General features: G+C 39.6%; 2 long non-coding RNA genes across 2 annotated transcripts; both read right to left on the bottom strand.

The window, feature by feature from the left end:
• Window positions 1-16233: 16233 nt before the first annotated feature.
• LOC130099680 (uncharacterized) lies at window positions 16234-16767 on the bottom strand. The gene is made up of 3 exons (XR_008808437.1): window positions 16663-16767; window positions 16470-16581; window positions 16234-16369 (listed from the first exon to the last, which is right to left on the bottom strand). It is a non-coding gene; the product is annotated as an uncharacterized LOC130099680 (long non-coding RNA).
• A 597-nt stretch (window positions 16768-17364) lies between these two features.
• On the bottom strand, window positions 17365-18975 carry LOC130099687 (uncharacterized). The gene is made up of 3 exons (XR_008808438.1): window positions 18855-18975; window positions 18102-18310; window positions 17365-17538 (listed from the first exon to the last, which is right to left on the bottom strand). It is a non-coding gene; the product is annotated as an uncharacterized LOC130099687 (long non-coding RNA).
• Window positions 18976-22032: the final 3057 nt, after the last annotated feature.

Here is a 22032-nt window from a genome sequence, read left to right as displayed (position 1 = left end):
TCGCTAGCACAACACGCTAGTATCTCGCTAGCCTCTTAACCTGCCATCCTTGCACGCTCGTGCCTTTTACGAGTCTATCAAACAACTGTGGTGAGTCGGATCAGTCAACAAAAATGGTGAGTAATGTCTTCTCCTGTTATTGCCACTTGCACTTTGTGTCACATGTATAGTATTGCCTTCTCTGTCAGCTGTGAGGACTACACATGTGATAAATGCAGAAAGATAGTCAGGCTGACGGAAAAGATTTCAGAAGTAGAGACACGCATCCAAACTTTAATCGAGGATAGTAAGAATGCAAGGGCTTTAGATACTGCTTTGGATGTGACTAGCTTAGTGAACTCTGTACATTGTTCAGTTCCAGCTGTAGAGCCCGTGCAGCAAGGCAACTGGGTGACCGTGAGACAGTGTAGTCGCGGGACGAAACACAGCTCTTCCGCTCCGATTACAACATCAAACAGGTTCTTACCACTCAGTGATGCACTCACTGTGAATCCTGCTGAATGTGCCCTAGTTATTGGCGATTCTATTACACGGAACGTAAAAAAAAATAGAGACACCAGCCACCATAGTCACATGTTTGCCGGGAGCCAGATCGCCTGACATCAAAGCAAATTTAAAAGTGCTGGCTAATGCTAATCATAATTCTCTAAGATTATTATTCACATCAGCACTAATGATGTACGACTTCGCCAGTCAGAGATCACTAAAATTAGCGTTAAAGAGGTGTGTGAACTCGCAAGTACGATATTATAGGGTTCATAGACAATTGGAAAAGTTTTTGGGGCAGACCTGACCTGTTGAAAAGAGATGGTTTTCATCCCTCCTGGGATGGTGCCGCTCTTCTCTCTAGTAATATGGCACATAGTCTTATAGCTCAAACATGAATTGGGCCTCAGGTCAGGAAGCAGACAGACTGGCTAAATCGACGTCTGCTAGCGGCCTCACGTCACTGAGGTCAGATAAATCCAATCATATAGAGACTCTTTCACCTACTGTAGATATCATCATATAGAGACCGTGTCTGTTCCCCGAATTAGGAAATTAAAAAAACTCCCAAACCCATTTAAGGGTAAAAATGTAATCGATGTTAAACAAATAAAAAATAGATATAATACAGATGAACAAATGATAAAGCTTGGGTTGCTGAATATTCAATCCCTTACTTGATGATTACAGATTATAACCTAGACGTGTTGTGCCTGACAGAAACCTGGCTAAAACCAGACAATTACATTATTTTAAATGAGTCCACCCCCCAAGATTACTGTTATAAAAACGAGACACGTCTGAAAGGAAAAGAGGGTGGTGTTGCTGTAATCTATAGTAAAATCTTCAGAATTACTGAGAAGTCTAGTTTCAAATACAATTATTTTGAAGTGTTGGTGCTTAATGTAACACTATCTAGTGTAAATGATCAATTGTGCTTGACATTTGTGCTAGCTACTGTATACATGCCACCAGGGCAGCATACAGACTTTATCAAAGAATTTGCAGATTTTTTATCGGAGTTAGTACTGGCTGCAGATAAAGTCCTAATTGTTGGTGATTTTAATATACATGTAGATAATGAAAAATACGTATTGGGATTGGCATTTAGAGACATTCTGAACTCTGTTGGAGTTAGACAACACATATCAGGACCCACTCATTGTCATAATCATACTTCAGATCTAATATTGTCACATGGAATCAATGTTAATGCCGTTGAAATTCTGCAGCAGAGTGATGACATCTCAGATCATTATCTAGTCTCGTCTATACTCCATTTAGCCAAGGTTGCAAAGCCAACTCCGTGTTACAAATATGTTAGAACTATCACTTCTGCCACTAAAGATTGCTTTAAAGGGGTCATATAATGGTACATGCACTTTTACAAGTTGATTGTACTGAAATGTGTGTTGGCAGTGTCTGTACACAACCATCATATAATGATAAAAATCCATCCAGTGGTTTTGTTTTAATCTCCTTATATGTTTTCCCCTGCCTCAAATCGAGCCGTTCGAGCCTGTGACGTCACAAGCTCGCACGCCCCCCCACGATTGTTGATTGACAGGAGCGTTTCAACACAGACCTGCCCTCGCTCATGAGGGAGCTGTCAATCATAGTCTGCGCGGTGTGGTCATTGTTGATATGCTGGAGCACTGTCTATGAGCAGAATCGCGTCTAAGCGATTGTGGTGTTCTGTTCTTGGGTGTAATAAGGAACACAGCAGTCATTTTAATGTTCCTAAATCCGAACCGCTGAAGATGGCTGAAGTTTGTTTTCGAAGGGAATATTCCCCACGAGCAACGTCAATGCTCTCATGTTAGCGCGAATCATTTCACACACCAGACTGCTTTATAAACGAGGATCAGTATAAAGCTGGATTTGCTAAAAAGCTGCTCATGAAAAAAGGATCGGTACCAGATATTCGTGTTCCTGCTGAATCTCCAGAAGAACGGAAGTGAGTGTAACGTTTTATTAAACTTTATATTAATATATTAATCTTTGCAAATCGCTAGCTGCACGCTTCACAATGAATGTGTCTAAGGTTTACACTCAGGGTACATTACGGCATGGTTTCTATGTATGATGTTCTCAATATAATTCATAATCCCACGTTTATACTGAACAACGCGTTATGCTTATTGTGTTATTGAGTTACAAATGGTGTATGCACAGCACAGAGAGGCGGGGTGAGCAAAGCTCATTATCATTTACAGTCATATGCACTGAAACGGTGTGCTGAAAACAGAGCTGTTTTTGACCAAGTAAAATAAGTGTTTTCTTACAATACTAATGGAGAATTTTTAATTAAAGTATATTACAAACTTTTAATTTAGACCCTAAAGAATCATATTAGCTTGTACAAAAATGGCATTATATGACCCCTTTAAATAATAATATTCCGAATCAGTTTCATCTCCTCAGCATCCCAGATAGCTTAGAAGAACTCAATATTGCGACAGAAACTTTTGACTCTCTCTTTTCCAGCACTTTAGACAGTTTCTCCTTTGCGCTTAAAGAAGATGAAAGAAAACAGTCAAACGCCGTAGTACAATGAGCACACCCGGCCCCTTAAGAGAGCAGCCAGAAAAATGGAACGCAACTGGAAGAAAACAAACATTTTCTTCCAGATGTTTTTTTGAATTTTGTGGAGAGAAACTCTTTTCACACGCTCTCACACCACACATCCATTTTCTCACGCAGAGACTCAGATTCTGTCAATTTTATTACCAAATTCAAACAATAAATAGGCTACCGTTTTGGCGCTTTGAAATGTGACGGATCTCTGTAGCGCCTCAGTTCAAGCGGCACGTGAACCGATCATCTCTCTTTACTAGCCTACTAGTTAATAGTAAATAAACACGAATGATTAATAGGTATGTTGAAAGATACAGTACAACTTTCTGTAGTCTGTTTACAGCATTAGGTGAGATTTTCTTTCTTGAGAAAAATGTACATGTATCTACTGTAGCCTACCTAATACATATCCAAATTGAATCAAGATCGGAATAAAACCACAAGAATTAAATTGAAATAGTAAAATTTGTATCAAGCAATAATAAAAGCAGTAGCCTATACCAATTATTGCACCATGCTGTCACTAAACTTAATAAAATTATGTTTAGTTAGGCTACCAAATGTTTTGACAATCACAATAGCCTACACTTTTTGTTTGTGATGCAAGCCCCTCCCTCCATAATTCTCACTCCAAGCTAAACTCAAAAGTTGGCAGCCCTGTCTTTAATAAATCTTTATCACTAGGATATGTACCAAAAACTTTTAAGCTGGCTATTATTAAACCTCTTATTAAAAAAATGCAACTTTATCCTAGAGAATAGTCAATTACAGGCCGATCTCAAATCTACCCTTTTTGTCAAAGATACTAGAAAAAGCAGTATTCTCACAACTGTGTTCCTTTTTAGAAAGAAATGGTATCCGCAAGGATTTTCAATCAGGATTTAGAGCGTACCATAGTACTGAGACTGCTCTCATTAGAGTTACAAATGATTTGCTCGTATCATCCGATCGTGGTTGTATCTCCATTAGTGTTACTTGATCTTAGTTCTGCATTTGACACCATCGACCACAACATTCTTTTAAATAGATTTGAAAATTATGTTGGCATTAGTGGATTTGCATTAGCATGGTTTAAATCATACTTATCTGACCGTTATCAGTTTGTAGCAGTAAATGAAGAAATGTCTTATCGATCACAAGTTCAGTATGGATTACCACAAGGCTCAGAACTAGGACCGTTGCTGTTCACTCTGTACATGCTACCCTTGGGAGATATAATTAGGAAGCATTAGATTAGTTTTCACTGTTATGCCGATGATACTCAGCTCTATATCTCTTACTATATCTCTTATCCCTGACGAAACGTGCCAATTCAAGAAATTAACGGAATGCATAGCTGATATAAAAATTTGGATGACTAGTAATTTCCTATTACTTAATTTAGACTAGGTCGATTTTCAGATAATGTGACACCCTCGGGCATTTTTTAGTAAAAGTTGGCAAACACACTATTCTAGGGGTATTTTCTCTGCTGAATCCATTTTTGCTGTTTGCCAAGCTGTATCTCTTATGTGAAACTCAGTAGAGCGCAAACTCCAGGATGACTTCTAAAATGTCAGGAAATTCCATATTTTAAAACTTTACATCAATTAACAAGTATATAAAGTTTATTTAGGTGGTAATTAAGGTACTTGTATGTGACAATGATAATTACATTATTTCTCTAAATATCTGTTTTTATCATTATATTTCAAATTGACAAACAGAATATCTAAAATGCGAGAGTCATTTGTTTGGAGTCACATGCATACTATTGTCTTTGGGTCAAATTTTGTGAATTGAGTTCTGAGTTATCCAAGAGGTTTTTTATTCTACTTACATTTACATTTAGTCATTTAGCAGACGCTTTTATCCAAAGCGACTTACATCTGAGGATTAAACCAAACGAGTCATCGTGAAGAGGCAAGAACAATGCAAGAAGTGCTCAAAATACAAAGTTCAAACATTGCTCAGAGTAGCATAAACTAGACAAGTGAGGATTTAAAGATTTTTTTTTTTTTTTTTTATGTTAAGTGCTCACGGAAGAGATGAGTTTTCAGTTGTCTTTTGAATGCTGTCAGGGATTCTGCATTCCGGATGAGGGTGGGCAGATCATTCCACCTGCATGGTACCGTGAGTGAGAATGTTCTGGAGAGTGATTTTGTGGCTCTTTATGATGGTACCACGAGCCGTCGCTCATTGATCGATCGTAGGCTTCTGGTCCCTACCTCGGGGGTAGACTCGTAGGAGCGAGTGAAAGTAGGAGGGAGCTGAGCCAGTGGTCGATCTGTAAGCAAGTGTCAGCGCCTTGAACTTGATGCGAGCAGCGAGTGGTAGCCAGTGCAGAAAGATAAACAGAGTGACGTGGGCCCTTTTGGGCTTGTTGAAGACAAGACGAGCAGCAGCATTCTGGATCATCTGTAGAGGTTTAGTTGCACATGATGGAAGTCCAATTACAGTAATCAAGCCTAGAAATGACCAGGGCCTGGACGAGAAGTTGTGTTGCATGCTCAGTTAGGAAAGGCCTGATCTTCCTGATGTTGTGCATTGCAAACCTGCATGATCGAGCTGTCTTTGTAATGTGGTCTGTGAAGGTCAGCTGGTCATAAAATATTACTCCAAGATTTCTGACGGACCTTGATGGAGTGATTGAGGAAGAATCTAGCTGGATAGTGAAGTCGTGCTGTAGAGACGGATTTGCAGGGAGGATGAGAAGCTCAGTCTTTGCCAGGTTGAGCTGCAGGTGATGTTCCTTCATCCATGCCGAGATGTCCGCCAGACAGCTTGAGATCCGTACAGCTACTGTGGGATCATCTGGTTGAAATGAGAGGTAGAGCTGTGTGTCATCAGCATAGCAATGGTAAGAGAAACCATGTGCCTGTATGATGGGTCCCAGTGATGTGGTGTAAATGGAGAAGAGGAGGGGTCCAAGAACTGAAACCTGGGGAACCCCTGTGGTCAGTTGATGTGCTTTGGATACCTCACCTCTCTATGTGACCCTGAAGGACCTACCTGTGAGATAGGACTCAAACCAGTAGAGGGAAGTTACAGTGATGCCCAGTGATGAGAGGGTGGACAGAAGGATCTGATGATTCACAGTGTCGAAGAAATAATAGACATACAATAGTATTACTATTGTAAGTTGTAATATTGTACTATTGTAATAATAGACATACAATAGACATACAACAAAAAAATACATTTACAGACAATAGAAATAATAGACATACTTTCTATTTGTATTACTTTCTGCAGTTATTTCCACACATTGTATATTTCATCAGAATTAATTTCTATATACAAAGAGCGACATGAACCGAAACAAAATATTTCCAGTTGTGGAATTGTACCCATGAAGTTGGTCAGATTTTAAAGATCACCATTATGGAAGCTGTGTGTAGTTTGAAGCCTGACCGGTCAATGTCATTGTTTTGTAGTAAGAGAAGAGGAAATTATATCATGCATTCCAGAGAGCCTCTTAGTGTTCCTTCGCTTATTGTTTGGTGGGCAGGGTCTCTTAGAAGTGAATCATGATGATGATGATGATGCTCAAAATAAAAAAAAGACGACACTCAAAGTAAGGTTCTTAGTGTTGCTCAAGACCTAGTGTACAACTTCAGTTGTGGTAAACACTGGACTACCAGCATATTGGTCTAGCAAGCACATTGCACCAAGCTACCAGATCAAAAGAACTGGTTGAGCTGTTTCACATGGCTGGTCACTTCATAAGCTACAACAACTTAAAACAGGTTAATACAGCTTTGGCTGAAAGCACACTTCGTACAATGGACGTGGATACAGGAGCAGTGGTTCCACCAAACTTTGTACCCAACAGATTTGTGCACTTCACATGTGACAATATTGACATCAATGATAGCAGTTTTGATGGTAAAAACAGCTTTCATGCAACTCAAGTCGCTGGATGGCAAACAGGTCCAGAAGCAGTCATGGGACTGAATGATCTCCATCCATCTACAAAGAATAGTCTTCAAGTTCCTGAAATCATGGAACAACTTTCTCCAGCTGCAGTTGTGACAGGAAAAACAGAACCAGGATCAATTATACAAACCAACTAGGAATGGTACAATGAACTCCTTGATAATCCATCAGCATGTGTAGCACTTGCCAAGGACATGGCGTTTTTCGTCAAACGGCAAGATGCAGATATTAAGACAGGTTGGACTAATTTCAATCAGACAATCTGCACGACCAACTCAGGGGTCACAAGTATTGGCCATATGGGGCGGCAGTGGCTCAGTGGTTGTCTACAAACTAGTAGGTTGTCTACAAACTAGAAGGTTGGTGGTTCAATCCCCGGTTCCACCTGACCAACTGTCGAGGTGTCCATGAGCAAGACGCCTAACCCCAGCTGCTCCCGACGAGCTGGATGGCGCCTTGCATGGCTGACACTGCTGTCGGTGTATGAATGAGTGAGTGAATGTGAGGCAATGTGTAAAGCGCTTTGGTGGCCATTGGGTCTGTGAAAGCGCTATATAAATGCAGTCCATTTACCATTTTTACCATATGCCAATTGTACAAGCTCCCGCCCATGAACTCGACCCACTCAACACAGTAATACAGAGATGCAGGTACATTGCAACAGCATTTGGTCAATAACACGTGGTCCTTACAGTTGACGAAGCACTTTACTTTACGGCCTTTTGCTGCCCCCAGCATGATGTTGATGTTCTTATATGGACATACTCAAATGCACAAAATAACAGGTCAGTGTTTACCAGAAATATTGTAAGACAGAATGACTAACTTGTTCTGACTATTCAGTTTGTTTCCTTTACTCAATAAATGCTAAATCACAATAAAAACAGTTTATCTTTGAGCCAGTGCTGAGAAATCTGCTCATTTTGGCGTATGAGGCGGTCATCTTGGATTTTACACTCTACTGAGTTTCACGTAAGAGATACAGCTTGGCAAACAGCAAAAATGAATTCAGCAGAAAAAATACCCCTAGATTAGTCTGTTTGCCAACTTTTACTCAAAAATGCCTGAGGATTTATATTTAGGCACATTTTTGTGATTTCAACCTGGTCTAATTCTGAAAATAAAAAAAACAGAGTTTCTAATGATTGGACCAAAAACCTCTGCACGTACTAACCTAGAATACTGTCTAACAATTGATGGCTGCTCTGTCAAGCCGTCGGTTAGGAACCTGGGTGTGCTCTTTGATACCAATCTTTCATTTGAAAGCCACGTTTCTAGCATCTGTAAAACTGCATTCTTCCATCTTAAAAATATATGTAAATTACGACATATATGCTTTCAATGAAAAATGCGGAACAGTTAGATCATGCGTTCATGACCTCAAGGCTAGATTATTGTAATGCTCTACTGGGTGGTTGCCCTGTACGCTTAATAAACAAACTACAGCTGGTCCAAAACACAGCAGCTTGAGTTCTCACTAGAACCAGGAAGTAAGACCATATTAGCCCGGTTCTGTCAACACTGCATTGGCTCCCTATTAAACATTGTATACATTTTACAATATTGCTGATTACTTACAAAGTACTAAATGGTTTAGTTCCCCAGTACTTGAGCGAGCTCTTAACGCATTATAGTCCTTCACGTCTACTGCGATCTCAAAACTCTGGCCAGTTGATAATACCTAGAATATCAAAATCGACTGCTGGCGGTAGATCCTTTTCCAATTTAGCACCTAAACTTTGGAACAGTCTTACTAACATTGTCCGGGAAGCAGACACACTCTGTCAGTTTAAATCTAGACTAGTGCAACACATCTCTTTAACTTGGCATACACAGAAAACTATATATTCCTATTATTTAAATCAGTTAAATGATTATTAGGCTGCATAAATCAGGTCAGTTATGTACATAACATCCCGGTCTATAACACCCGATGTACTTGTTACATCATAAGAAGAATGGCATCTACATTAATGTTAGTCTTTCTGTTTATTCCGAGGTTTACTGTAATCAGCCGGATCCGGGCCATATCCTGGGGCCTGTTTCAATAAGGAGGTTCAAACAACTCCCGAGTTAAAACTTAAACTCTGAGTTGACTTACCCTGAGATGGGAAACTCTGAGTCTTCGGTTTCAGAACAGCTGAAATGAGTTAGTTCAATCAACTCTAAGTTGACTGACTCTGAGTTAAGCGTGTGTATCACAACTATAAAAAGCCATTATCAATGGAGCGCAGATATTATAAGTCACCATGGCAACAGCGGCAGAAAAAATGAGGTCTGCATATTTCTCACCAGCAGAACTGGATGTGCTTCTGCAAGCATATGTAGAGTACGAACACATATTTTAAATAAAAAAGCAACACGACAGCAGCGGCGAAGGACAGAGAGTTAGCTTGGGGGAAAATAGCTGCTTGAGTCAATGTGTAAGTTTACATTTTAATTACTGTTATAAAGTGTTGGGTGTAATTAATTACTAAGTAATCTAAATATTGTAATTTAATTAAAGGGATTACTCTTAATTCTTCTGTAATTTAAAGTAAAATCTGATGATAGAACAGTATGTTATTAAACCTAATTTTAATTTTCATGTAGGTGCAATCCTGCAGGCAGAATGTGGCAGCAGCTGAAAATGAAATATAAAAAACTAATTCAATCAGGTAAGGCTTGAGCATATAATGGGTGTAGGGTGCCTGACTTTACAAACATTTGACATATTAAATAACTAAATAGCATCCAGTGTCTAGCAGTGCAGCATAATTTTTGACATGGGTCTAAATGTTCATTCTCATTTGACTACTCAGCCAACAGAAAGAAGGCAGAGGCTTGCAAAACGGGGGGAGGTCCTGCACCACCACCTCTGACAAATACAGAGGAGATGGAGATGGCCCTGAGCCTGAATGCTGGAAGGCCAATGGCTGAGGGGAATTCCTGGAGGGACTTCATCAGAGCCAGTCACTCCCGAAGATTCAAGTGCCTTCATAAAATGTAAGTCTACGTATGTGTTATTTTTTATATAGGCTATTTATGATATTTCCATTTAGTTTACTTTAGGTTGGGCTTTTCGTTGGTCCCAACAGATTCTGATGGTAATATCTGTCTTTTGGAGCCTCCTGTCCCAACAGAACCCCAGGCAGTTGTAAGTAGCCTACTAAATACACCAGAAATTATGACAAATAGTATTATAATGTATACTCGACCAAATGATCATCTTCAGAGGACGATGGGGATGAAGAAACAGTTTCTGCTGCCACAGAGAGTCCTACAGAGTTAATGTTAATCTTATGTGTCTACACATCTGTTACGGTCCTTAGGCCGTGTGTGTGTGTGGCCCCATTTACACTGCATGGTTCAAGTGACCTAAATCCGATTTTTTCCTCTCATGTGGCACAGATCGTATATGACCGGTGAACGTGTCAGCAGGAAAAAAAACGCATGGATTCCGATTTTCTCAGATCGGATTCAGGCCTCACTCATATGTAGTAATAAATCAGATATGAATCAGATACGTGCATATGCGTGTGCCATGTAAGCAGACAAATCGAATATTCCCCAGTAAATGCGAGTTGTACGTCATTAAAAAAGTGATGTCAACTCAGGTGGACACCACCAACTGAGATCACGTGACTTATTATAGGCGCGATGGAGGACGAAGGATACACACAGTGGAGCAATGCAGAGGTTTCGTGTTTTTTGAGTGTTTGGGGCGAAGAGAAAGTCCAGGCAAAAATGCAGGGTTGTTACAGAAATAAATCCGTGTTTGAAGACATTTCACGAGATATGGGGAGGCACGGTTTTAAGCGCTCGTGGCTACAGTGCCAACGTAAGATAAAAAGTTTAAAAAACAAATACAAAGCGATAAAAGACCACAACAATAAGAGTGGAAATAGCCGTGCAACATTCCCATTCTTCGAACAAATGGAAGGCATTTTGGGTGACAGGCCAAGCTGCCGACCACCCGAATAACTAGATAGCTTCAGAGATGATGTCGCTTTATCAGTGGACTGTGAAGAGCCGGAGTCTGAAAACATTAACGTTACAGGTAAGGTCAAACTAAAGTTTTTTTAGATAGTCTAGCATTTTAAAGTTGTTTCAGCAATCGACAGATTAGAAAAAATATGTTAGCAATTGCAGTATTACATACAAGGGATGTGACCAGCTACCATCATTCATTACAAAGTATGATAGCTAACATGACTTAATTTGATGAATGCTTCAATATTATACAATATGCAATTGTCTATTACTTCAGTTGTTTATATTACATTTATTTTTTGTTTTCATACTCTAGACTTAAACATGTGATCACAGTTAGTCATACTTCTTTAGAGTAATATCTAATATCTTTAGTTCATATCAGCCACTTTTTGTAAATTTACAAGTCAACATTTGTCAAACAGATGAGCCCCCTGACACGCCACAGACCGCCTCGAGTGAAACCAGTGGTTCATCCAATGATGAGGACCCCTCCTTCTGCCTTCTCGTATATAACAGAATTACGAAGAACCCTGGAGTCGTGAACACTTCCTGGCCATCCGATGTTGATGTTTGTGAAACTATTGGGGTGGAGGTATTAATTGTACATTAATAAAGAGAAAAACATGATATCTGAGTAAAGACAGTGACATAAACAAATAAAATACAACACGTAATAACACAATAACATGGGAAAAGGCATAGCAACAACCAAGGAGACAAATCAATATAAATTATGTATGTCCTTACCAGTATTTGTGGTCCACAACTGCTTGCAAGATCACAGAAATGCCATCCCTTGCGATTAAAATAATCTGTATGGTTCTCAGGTGGAGCGATGACTGGGATATGACTCCCGTCTATAGCCCCGGCACACTGAGGGAAACCCCAGCGATTTTTAAAGCCTAGAAGTACGGTTTGGAGCTCTTCACCTTCTGGCAACTTGATGTACTCGCGCATCATCTCATTTCGCACGGCATGGCAAAACTCCCGGACTATTAGGCATACTGATGCGTCACTTATGCCAAACAGATGTGCCAGTGTTCGATAACCAGCTCCTGTCGCGAGCCACCATAGTCCAACTCCAACGTGCTTCTGTACTGAGATTGCCTGGCGAAATGTTGTGTCCTCGTAAGAGAGCATTGGTGACAACCGCACACACAACATTTTAAAAGTTTCTCGTCGCATACGAAAGTTGCTGATCCACAGTTCTTGACCCCAGGTTCCAACAACGCGATCCCACCAGTCGAGTCCTTTGCCGCATCCAAACCTCCCTTTGAAACGATGTTGCAGCGATCATCGCTAAATTCGCCCAGGCTGCAACAAGGGGTTTCCTCTTTTTTCTCCGCCGTACGAGACCAATGTTTTGCTGACTTTTTTGCTGATTTCTCAAAATATTGTGGAAAGCAAAACACTGGATAATTTTCTTCGCATCTGCATCCATTGCATTTCGTGCTGTTTTACTTCCTTTTCCGGGTCAGAACGTCTACATTTGGTAGTTTCAGCAGTGTATAGTGTAAATGCAAAAATCGGATACGGGTCACTTTTAACACTAAAAGTGCCAGAATTTCATAACTACTAGAACTGCCACAAGTGGTGATTTTGACCGTTAGATTGCAATCTCTATATCTTTAATGATAAATACCCAATTGAGAGATTAATGCATTTATTGTATTAGGATATCTTTTAAAAACAAAACAACACCAAACTGTACATTTAAAAAAGTTTAATTATACATTTATAAATAATATCAGTAGCCCGTAATTATCGCATATTCACAACAGATAGCTATATTTCCATATCCATTCAACATAACTCAGAACAAGATAATAACAACTAAAAGTATCTTATTTTAGATATTCTTTTGACAGTGAGAGAGACAATGTCACGGTTTATGAATTCGCTGTCTCCTTTCTCGTCTTGTTGTGTGTGTGTGTGTGTGTGCGTGCGTGGTCGCTGATCATTGCAGCTGATCAGCACGTCCGCTCTGATCAACGCGCCAGCTGCAACTGATCAGCATTCGACCTTTTTTAGTGTTACTGTTGTCGCCTAGTCTTTGTCAGATCGTTGTGGATTTTTCCTGCGTGTTTGTTCCCTGCCTGTATCCGTTTTCCGTGTGTTATCCCGTGTTCAGCACTCCATGGTTCTACACGCAGCGTCCCTGTGCTGCCAAGGGACATTTGCACACCTTAACTCTCCCAGCATCTGACCAGCTCTCAATAAACATATATGTCATTTTGCAATTGAATCTTCTGATTATTTCCTAATAGACAAAGGTCAACCGCGAGAAATGTAACAAAAGAATACTGCGAAATTCAGTGCGGTCAATATGACCGTCTATGGCCGAAATAGGTAAATATGTTCATTTGGTTTTTTTTGCCTTATGTGTAATTTATATTAAAAACATTTTAAATGAAAATCCAGACACTTTTAGGAAAAGTCAGGTACCAGCAGGATTTTATTTATTTTTTCAACAAAGTTATTGCGGATATAAAATTCAAAACGGTCAAAATGACCGCCGTGGCCGTTCTAGTGTTAAAAGATGATGTAAGCGGGTCGTCAAAAAAATCTTGGGCATCAAGACCTGCAGTGTAAATGCAGCCTGTGTGTCTGCCCAGGTGTACAACTGCTTGTTTGTCTTCTGCAGGTCCTGTGTGCACACCTGTCTCCAGTTGGTAATCAGCGGTAGCTGGTACAAAGAGCAGAGAACGGGCAGAATGTTGAGAAGAGAGCATGGAGAGCGGAGACCAACCTCCTCCCCTGGACTTTCCACTGGAGGTTCGTAACAATTTGGGGGCTCGTCCGGGATCTGTTTTCCCAAACATTTCAGGTTGCAAGGAAGAAAGCTGTAAGCATTTATCATTTTTATTTTAAGGGTGTTGAAAACTGTTTTACTGTTGCAAGTGGTGGGTTTTCACTGTCCAGTCTTTCCAGAGAAGAACTTTTCCCCAGCTAGTTAGAAGTGTCTAGCCAGGCTGTTCTGCAGTCTTTCCATCAGGCACTTGGTTGTTATTTTTCCTTTATTATTTTCGGGGGCGAATCCTGGGTGGGGACGAGATCCCGCCGAAGTTCGCCTTTAAAGTCGCCTCGAGCCCGGCAAGCCCCAGAAGACAGCTTAGGCTAAGCTTTGGGTAGGCAGGCCCTGGGGAAGTGGTTATTCTTTTGAAAAAGCTGGTGTGTGCCTATTCTATTGTGTAACCTACGCAAACTTTTTTTTTTGTTGCGTGTCTGCGTACACTGGTTGTTTGTTGTGCTGTCGTTTGTGTTTGTGTTAGTCAGGTAGCTACTGTGGTGAGGATGGCTGTGTTTAGTTTAGAAGAGTTTGTAGCAAACCCTACGCTAGACCAGCTGGATGGATGTAAGAAAGCTGACCCGTTTGCTATCGCTAAACATTATGGTTTTTCTGCTTCTAGTTCTCTGGTTAAAGCAGAGTTGTGGGCAGCTGTGACTGACGGGTTAGTGCAGATTGGTGTTTTGAGTTTGTCAGATTTGCCTGCTGGGGCAGCAGCGAAACAATCTACACATTCACATATCTTCACATTTTTATGTGAAGTAGCCTATAGAATATAAGTTTATATATAAGTATAAACGGACATTCTCATCTCTCCCCCGCCCCCAGAGTGTGGAAGAACAGCAGGAAGAAGGTCCATCAACTTCTGGTGCACAGATGAACACAGTTCAGCGATTTTCAGTAAATGCCACATTTTAATTCTGTAGAATATGTTTAGAACTTGGAAATCGAGATTCTGAAACTAAAGCTAGAGGTCAGTGTATGGTCACAGGTGAATTCTAGGAAGTATTGAAACTATATTAAAATGTAACTGTTGTTTTTAAATTTGTAGGAAATAAAGAACACCATATAAATTGTTGTGATTTTGTGTTTATTCATTTTTTTTTTATTATTTTATGGTTGGTTGTGGTGGTGGATGTCATGTGTATTACAGTTTTTCTCAATTGCTAAAACACTAAAACCCATTGGCTGAACAAAGTTCTCAGTTGCCTGAACTCATTTAGCTAATTGTGCAGTCTGTTGTCAATACCTTAAACTATTTCACATGGCAAAACACAATTTGCAGATCTTACTTAGACTTTTCAGCAAAACGCTAAACACATTCTCATTCTCAAAACATATTCTGCACTGTAATGCACACGTCATCCATACTGGTAAACACAAGTGGCAATGATCAAATACAAATAGAGAACAAATGTCATTGATTGAACACAACCACTCAAAATTGATTTAACCTGTTTCAAATGATGCCCAAAGACAAGAAGAAGCACACTGATCACGTTTACTCATTTGATTTTTGTCCCTTTTAGTATTGTATACTGTAGTACATTGTAGGCTGTATACTGTACAATGAACACATTATATGGTCCCGAACATCGTTACTGTAACAGTACCATTTGTTACAGTACTGAATGCTCAATAGATTTTACTGGTTGCACTTGCAGGTTCATATCAACAAAGAACAAGAATTACAGTATCAAACAATAGAACTGACAAAGGAGAAGTTTGTGAGATGCAGGGCACTGTACTGTAAAAATAGGGGTACAAGGAGGAGGAAGAACAAATAAAATTGCAAAGAGCAAAGCAGAGTAGTAATTTCTGATCAATTTTGCGCTACTATGATGTTTTCATTCATCAAAAGACAATGACGGACAAATATGAAATTTGTTTTAAGATTAAAAATGTACTTCTCCCTGAAATCTTGATGGTAAAGTAATGTGTCACGGGTAAGTCTACAAACAGAATAGCCGTCCGTAGATATCTTTCGAGAACTGTATGTTTTGAACAATGTGTTTTCTATTTTTTGGTGTATTGTTTACTGACTGCTTGATAGTGTATATCATTTTGATCACTTTGTCTATGATTTGAGAGCAGTGTTTGATTTTGAACACAAGTAAAACTGTTTTGAGGCGAAAGTTTCATTTTGCAAGAAGAGTCAGAGGTTTTGTAAATAGTGCTTGAAGATGAGGTTTTGTGTTTAATGTTTTCAGAAAAAGGAGCAAGGATTCAGAAATTGTGTTTTAGCAATTGAGAAAAACTGTAATCTGAGAAGACATTGCGGCATATCATATCTCGGACCACCCTTCCATCCTGGAAATCTGCGGGGTTGATGGGATCTTCCTCCAGGTCTTATATTTGTAAGGCAGGGTATTGCTCCCCTCTAATTATGGTAATATTGTGGAGAACAACACATGCCACAATAATGTCGCAGGCCCTTTTAGGGGTTACCCTGAGGTGACGTAGGCACTGGAAACGTGGTTTAAGTCATCTCCATTCGGGCTCTCGTCCTGCAGTGTGCCACATTGAAGCGCTGCTGGGGGCCTGGATCAGGTTCTGGGTAAGGGGTAATAAGATTTGGTCGGCATGGGTAACCCCTATCTCCCAGCAGAAAGCCATCAATCTCTCCTGTAAGAAAGTTCACATTGCTTTAGTGCTGCATAGAAGTTCCCCTGTAAGTGTGTAGTGCATACATTGAAATACGTGTATAGGATATACATTTACTTACGCCTTTCCAGTCTGTTGCTCAGGGTTGACTCCCGATACATTCTTGAGTCATGAACAGAGCCGGGCCACTTGGCCTCCACATTTGTGATGATATGTGCAGCATCACATATGATCTTGACAGTGCAAAGAATGAGAGATGTTACAGTATTGTGATGTAGTCTTTGACAATTAGAAACAGTAGGCTGTCAGTGTACCTGCACATTAATACTGTGGATGGACCTCCTGTTGACATAGTCCGCTTCATTTTCAGAAGGTGCAATGATCGGAATATGTGTGCCATTAATGCATCCAACCACATTGCTACCCATTAAATGAAATGACCTATAAAAACAAATAAACAAAGTCTTACCGCGCTCCCTGTCACATGGCTTGTTTTGAATTAATGTTTAAACAGAAAAGTAATATTATCCTCAAAGATGACAAAATTACACTATCAAAAAGACAAGAACTATGAAGCAAATGGAAACCACCATGATGAAGAGGTAAACTGAACTGCCTCACACAGTCTTACAGCCTCTTGGTATATGTCTGTGCCGAAAGAGGTGCTGCTCATCAATGGATTAATATTCCCTTCGAAGCACAGCCCGCGATGCATCCTGGAGAGAAGTGGGCGATTTCAACACTCTGAGCATCATCTGGTGGTGGTACCTGACCATCCCAATCTACTGCCCAATATGTGAAATCAGTCTAAAAAATAAATTTACATTATGAAATTCACTTGTAGTGTTTCATTTCAGGTTTTTGATGTTATGCTGTACAAAAAACAGTGTCAGGCTACTCACTGGATCACTTGGGGCCTCTGTTGTTAGAAGCTGGCCTCCCACGCACAGCTGCTGTGGAGAACGGTTCCCCTCAGAGAGTTCTCCGGAGCAGATCCAGGTGCGTTGATCCGAGGCAGCATCACGTAATGTAGGCAGATAACATTTCATTTTGAATGTCCAGAGTGCCACTTTCTTGAAGGCACTGGAAGGCAGGATAATAATTTGAAGTGACTGCACACCAGATGTCTTGCCAAAGACACTCAATCCTCTGGTTGTGTACACTTCTGCCAGTAATAAAACTGGTCTTTTCTAGAAAGAAAAAAAAAATCATACAATTATTATTACCTGGCAGCAAGGTGTCCCAACAGGATGGAATCAACCAGACTTTAATGGAGTTTCTTTAACAGAATACAACTCAGGAAGCTGGGTGAAATACAGTATTGTGGAGGTTAATTGAGCCAGTAAGTGATATCAATTATCTGACGTGCAATAGTTAATGCGTAAAGTAAAGTAAAAATAGTAAAGTATCTGGGACTCAGCTTGCAGCGGGTTGGTCAGAGGCGAATGTCCCTGGTTGAAAGAGTCCTTTTGTCCCGGGTGGTGTATTAGTGTCTGCTCTTCTGACATTGGCCTGGCTCTTATGCTTACTAACAGCCCTTTGCAGATGGACATGAGCTGAGTCCCAGACCTTTTTGCTTATTCATTCGGTTACAGCACAAAATATTCCCAAAATACTGAATAAAATACACCATTAAATGATTTTAGCTTTTGTGAAGCAACCACCAAGTAATTAAAAATAATAATATTACAAAAAGATAATTATTAGATAAATATTTATTTAAAATAACAGAAGTGACATTCTTTATAGTTACCTGTTCCACGAAGAGGGTGTTCCAGCATAAACCGGGCAACCTCCACATTCTCTCCACCCTTGTCGCTTCTTACCCTCACAGGTAATCCGAAATCTTTAACAGCAGCAAGAAAGCAACTCACAGTTGTTGCTTGATTGTTGTTGCTGGCTCTCAGAAACATTATTTTTCGGCTGTACGCATCAATACCTCCATGAATAACAATTCGCCAGCTGTACAAAAACAGACATAGAATATTTGCATTCCGGCCTAATGTGTACGTTTTTTTAATTTTATTTTTTTTATTAATCTTTTCGTAAAAATTGTTAACAATCACAATAAGTTCAACAATAAGTGACAGAAACAAAACCTCCCCCAGCTTTCATTCATAGATGTTATAAGTCATACATATTTTTACTCCAAGAAATTAAATGAGTATGTGACTGACTGCATTAATATATGAATATATGAGAAAAAATCAAATAAACACAAATAAATGAATACAATTACTTTGATAATGCATACTAATAATATATACATATGTATACATCATGGCCACACATACTTACAAACTCATAGCATATGCCTCTATGTTCATACCCATCAATGAAAAATGAGTTAGCTAAGTAGGTAAAAAGAATATATGAATGGGAGAACTAATGTCTAAGTTTACAAGAAACATTTTAGGGGCAAGTTTGGTAGGATTCATAAAAAGTTGCGTCACAAATAATACTACAAAAAATATGTAAAAACAAACCATATAAATTAAAGTCTCACTTGATCAGTTTGTGATTTCCATCAATGTGCCATAGTGCCAATGGTGCTCCTACACAGTACGATCTCCTCTGTATGATGTTGAGCTGAACTCCTCATAGAACTGTCCCCAGTGGATCCACTGCTTTAAAGGGGTCATATAATGGTACATGCACTTTTTCAAGTTGATTGTACTGAAATGTGTGTTGGCAGTGCCTGTACACAACCATCATATAATGATAAAAATCTATCCAGTGTTTTAGTTTTAATCTCCTTATATGTTTTTCCCTGTCTCAAATCGAGCCGTTCGACCGTGTGACGTCACATGGTCGGACACCCCTCCCACGATTGTTGATTGACAGCAGCGTTTCAACACAGACCCTTCCTGTGCGAGCTGTCATCATAGTCCGCCATTGTTGATACGCTGGAGCAGAATGGAGTCTAAGTGATTGTGGTGTTCTGTTCTTGGGTGTAATAACGAACACAGTCATTTTGATGTTCCTAAATCCGAAACGCTGAAATCATTTCTCACCAGACTGCTTTATAAACGAGGGTCAGTATAAAGCTGGTTCTGCTAAGAAGCTGCTCCTGAAAAAAGAATCGGTACCACTTATTCATGTTCCTGCTGCACCTCCAGAAGAAGTGAGTGTAAAATTGTATTAACCTTTATATTAATCTTTGCAAATCGCTTGCACGCTTTACGATGAATGCGGCTAAGGTTTACACTCAGGGTACATTTTCTATGTACGACGTTCTCAATATAATTCATAATCCCACGTTTATAATGAACAACGTGTTATGGTTATTGTGTTATTACAAACTGAGTACGTATACATCAGTAAAAACATGGCGTTCGTACATCTCACCAAGTTACTCTACCCTGCCAGTGCATACAAAAATAGATCAAAGTGACATTACGTTAACCAACCATTCAGAAACGTCCTTTTCGAGCCTTAATTGTTGAACTTCTTTACGGCCGTCATCTTGTTTCCGGGTCCGACTCCGGTTCAAACTGATACGGTTGCAGAGATGTGTCCTCAGAGACTCCCGCTGCCATTCTTTCTCCAAAATATACCCTCAACTGTTGTCAAGGCAACACCAATTTGTGTTGTATCAAAACGCCCACAGAACAGAGGGGCAGAGTGAGCGAAGCTCATTATCATTTAAAGGCATATGCACTGAGACGGCGTGCTGAAAACAGAGCTGTTTTTGACCAGGTAAAATAAGTGTTTTCTTACAATACTAAATAGAATTTTTAATTAAAGTATATTACAAACTTTTCATTTAGACCCTAAAGAATCAAATTAACTTGTATGAAAATGGCATTATATGACCCCTTTAAGCATGGCTAGTAGCCGTGATCGTTGTACTCTAGTGGTAAAGAAAGTGTGTAAAATAAATAAAACATATGTAACAAATAAAGCTTCTGTTGTAGAATACTCTCAGCAGCATAGAATGTTTCATTTGTATGAGAGATACACATATATTAATAAAATAATATTTGAAAAGCAATTGTTTCATTAAAGATATTTATGAAAGCATGTGAGGGTGTCTGTATGTGGGGACAGGGGCTTGAAATCCCTTTCAGCTGTAATGATTGCTTTTCCTCTGTTAATAACAACATTTAGAGACATAGCATTGCTCATAAGCTCTTACCTAACACCACAAGCTTGCAAAAACCCACTAGCCAGTCTGAAGCCAGAGTTTGGGAACTGTGAAGTGAACTCTTCAAGATGTTGTCTGAGGTCCTCATTAGAGATAACGCTGTATGCCTGTCTAACTGACAGACTGAACTCACGGAGTCTTCTCTTGACAGTTGATTTACTCACACCCAATAATCTGGCCATGTCTGGGACTGAAAACTGACACTCGAGCAGAAACTCCAGCTGGTCGTAGGTGATTCTTAAAGTTGGGCGTCCTCTGTCACCGGTACATAAAGCTGGAACTCTAAATCGTTTAATGGTATTGTTCATGTTTTCTTGTGGAAGATCACTAGCTCTGGATATTTTTCCGATTATTGGTTTGATACACTCATGAGGCAGATCAACACACTGCAGCAAAAATACCATAACATTTTCTGCCTGCTGGATTACAGTATCTGTCTGTTCAGACGGATCGTGTTCAATGTTTTGACTAAGGTGTTAACCCCATAGTTTTGGACAATGACTGAAAGAGTTGTCAGAAGCTTAGTGATGGTGATGTTGAATTCGTGGGACCTTGGTATAGTTTGTTTAGCCTACCTTTAGAGTTTTGCTTCTAGCGACTGTTTTGTTGATCGCAGAGCTTATTTTTTTAACACAAACTTTGTTTATGCTTTATGAGAAAGCCTAAAGTCGTTTTAACGGCTTTAAATATCAAGGTTTTAAGTTTGAAATGGTTTTGTAGTTTTTTGATGTAGTTTTTTTTTTTTTCCTTCATTCGAGAAACAAAATTAATGAGACCGTTGTTGCGAGATTTCATTGGTGATTTATCTTCGGTGAACAGCTTTGGAGAATTCAAGGTTTACCCGTTCAAAGAGTAGCTGACTTGCCTAAAATGAACTTTGTTTGATCATATTCCATCAACGTAAATCTATGTCCACCGGTCTTCCTCAAGGATCTATTTTAGGGCCTCTATTGTTCTCACTTTATATAAATGACCTTCCGTCAGTCTGTCCTGATGTCTCTATGCAGATGTATGCTGATGACACTGTAGTCTATGTCCATGGTAAGAATATCTATCAGGTGGCTGAGAAGCTCACTAAATCCATGGATAACATTACAGCTTGGTTGAAACAATCCTGCCTGCAGCTGAATAGTTCAAAAACAGTAGCAATGTTTTTCACAAAGTCCCACAAAAACTTTAGTGTTGAGCCAGATATTTTCGTTTCTGGGGAAAGGCTGCAGATCGTGTCAGAATACAAATATCTGGGGGTTCTGATTGATTCAAAATTGTCGTTTACATCGCATGTAAAAAGGGTCTGTAATCGTATCAAATTTAACCTCATGCATTTTAGACACATTCACCATCAAATGTCCACACAGGCAGCAAAAATGTACATGCACTCTATGATCTTATCACATATCACTTACTGTCTACCCATCTGGTCACAAGCTGGTGTTACGTCTCTGAAACCTCTGCAGTCACTTTACAAACGATCTGTTAAAATTCTGGATAAGAGATAAATTATTTCTCATCATTGTCCAATATTACAAAAACATAG

This window comes from Rhinichthys klamathensis, unplaced genomic scaffold, assembly GCF_029890125.1.
Source record: "Rhinichthys klamathensis goyatoka isolate OS25496 unplaced genomic scaffold, OSU_Roscu_1.1 h1tg000011l_1, whole genome shotgun sequence".
NCBI lineage: Eukaryota > Metazoa > Chordata > Actinopteri > Cypriniformes > Leuciscidae > Rhinichthys > Rhinichthys klamathensis.
The sequence above is the reverse complement of the archived record's forward strand: the minus strand, read 5'-3'. Positions and strand labels throughout refer to the sequence as shown.